The sequence below is a fragment of the Dendrobium catenatum genome, unplaced genomic scaffold, assembly GCF_001605985.2.
Source record: "Dendrobium catenatum unplaced genomic scaffold, ASM160598v2 fragScaff_scaffold_447, whole genome shotgun sequence".
In the NCBI taxonomy this organism is placed as follows: Eukaryota; Viridiplantae; Streptophyta; class Magnoliopsida; order Asparagales; family Orchidaceae; genus Dendrobium; species Dendrobium catenatum.
Window position 1 is genome coordinate 125,833 of NW_021318909.1, and position 2,722 is coordinate 128,554.

Genomic DNA, 2,722 nt, shown 5'->3' on the forward strand with positions numbered 1-2,722 from the left:
ATCGGCCAGGACGATGACCATAAATGCATCGGCCAGGACGAAAAATTGTATTGGCCAGGATGATCAAAAAAGATTGTAATAGAGTTTGATCATATCGGCCAGGACGATAAAGGATCGTCCGGGATGATGAGTTACAGAAAGCTCAGAAAATATTCAGCAGAAGGAATTTTGAAGAAATTGTCCTATCGTTCAGGACGATATAGGAATTGGCCAGGACGATGTGACAAGAATTTGGAAAATAAGGAAAGATGGAGATGATCAGAAAAAAACAAAGCTTAAACGAAAATGAAAACAAAACAAAACAAAATAAAAACAAATAAAAATACAAAAAAGAAATGGGTTTTTTTTTAGTAGAGCAAGTATATGACAAATTTCCCAAATAATTTAAATTTTAAAGATTTGAAAGATCAATGAGTTAACAATGTCATAATCTGAAAATTGTAGAAAATCCGATCCTGTTTACCCTACCTCGGACTTCTTTCAAGATAAAAATTGTCTTTTGAAAATAAGAGGTCTAACTCAGAATAAATTGGATAAAAAGAAGATCCATTCAAAACTTGGTTACAAATAAAATATCTTATAAAATAATATACCAAAGTAATTTGTCTCTTTCATGAAATTTGAAATCAAGCCTTTGAAAATATCAAATAACCCATGAGTCCTTCTAAGTTTTAAAAGTTTTGAAAAGAGAGGATAACTTACATTTAGTGGGCTCATTTTATGCCTATTGTCACTTTGATTGGCTCATTGAGCATCTTTTGATTTTTGATACACTTTTTTGTATATAGTTTTCTTTTCAATTTGGGGTCATTGGTATCTTTTCTTTTTAATTTTTGCAAGATAAAAACTCTTTAACAAACCCTTTCAAAAAGTTCTTAGTTGTGATTATATCTTCTAGATATTAGAGAAGAGGGGCTCTATTACTAACATAGAGAAGAACAAGCCACAAAATAAAAATGAAAATCTTATGATAAGTGCAACGGCAAGATTTCAATCAACTTGAAGGATATATAATAACTTTGGATCATATATATAAGATAGATTATTGTAACAAGAAGAAAAAAAAAGATCTTAATTTCAAAAACCATTTGTTAAAATGAGATAGACGTTTTGTTTTAGAAAAAAAAATTATATCACCAAAAGAGGTTAGAGGGAGGGAAACCATCAACAGTGTTTTCCCCCTTTAACCGATTTAGAAATGCTAATCATTGGCCATAAATCTCCAAAGTTTAAGAACAAGGAAAAATCATCATAAAGAAAACAAAAGTAAAAATGACTGGAACAACTAAACAAAAACTATTACAAAAACAAAACATAGCAAAAATGCAATTCAAGAATTTGTTAAGCAGTAAATTTAAGCAGTTATGAGTTGCGAGCCTCCGTTTGTCCAAGTATCATATGCCCTCAGTATCCTATGCCCTCACGAGGTCTTGGTGAGAGCAATCCTATAAGAATCAACATCTGCCAGACTTAGGAACCCAAATAGGTTTGGGTCCCTTCTCATAAAAAGTAGAGTGTAATGCATGTGTGTTATTCTATGAATTTTGCAATTTTGGTTTCCACACCCAATGTGTACTACGGTGAAGAGTGCAAGTGTGTGAGATGAGTCCTAGCATGCCACATGAAAAACATCTAACTCCAGGAAAAGGATTTCTTAAGTGACTTGGGTTATAATGCCTCTTCCTAGGTTTTGGCTTTGGATTCAAAGTGGGAGTCTTCCAATTTCCTTTAAGTGAGTCCAAATCATTTTTAAGCCTCAAGTTATTCTTTTTTAAGACATCATTATAAACCCTCAAATCTTTTTTTATCTCTTTAGATTTCTTAAAATCAGATTTAAGTGAGGTGTGTGAATCTTTTAATGCATCATGCTCATCAATTAATTCCAAATGCTTTTTGTTTAAATCATCAAATTCATCAAGTAGAGCCATGTGATTTGATTCAATCGTAGAATGATCTTTGAGAATAATTTCATATTCTTTCTGTAAATTCAAAAGCTCTAACTTTAAACTAGCATGAGTCTTTTTGAGGTTTTTGTATGAAGCATGAATTTTCTCACAAATTTCAAACAATTGATCATAAGTTGGTTTACATACCTCTTCATCATAGCTTTACTCAAGATGATCTTCCCCCATTAAGCACATGTTTATTATCTCTTCCTCCGGTTTAGTCTTAGAGGAATATGATGCAGATTCTGCCCAGAACGCTTTTTGAACTTTTTTCCTATCCTTCCTGAACTTGGATTTCTCCTCGCCCTTCTCTTTTTCTTTGCTTGAGTGATCTTGATGTGTAGGACAATCGGCTTTCACATGTCCAGGCTTCCTGCATTCATAACAAACAACATCATAAGATCCTTTAGAATATTTGTTATCCTTACATTTTCTCCAATGATGCTTATGCTTCTTCCTTAAAAAGTTTCTGAATTGCCTTGAGATGAAGGCAACTTCATTGATCTTAGACCCGGAAGAATCGGAGTCAGATTTGTTTGCCTTCAGTGCCACCATTTTCTCTTTCTTTTTCTCACCTGCATCAAGATTTCTTTGATTCACCCCTTGCTCATAAGAAATGAGTGAGCCAAATAAGTTGTCAATCAAATATGTGTTCAAATCCTTAAATTCAATCATAGCAGTAATTTTTGCATCAAAAGAAGAAGGCAAGCATCGTAAAATCTTGTTTACTTTTTCAAAATTTGAAAGCTCTCTTCCTAAGGCATGCAAGGAAGTAA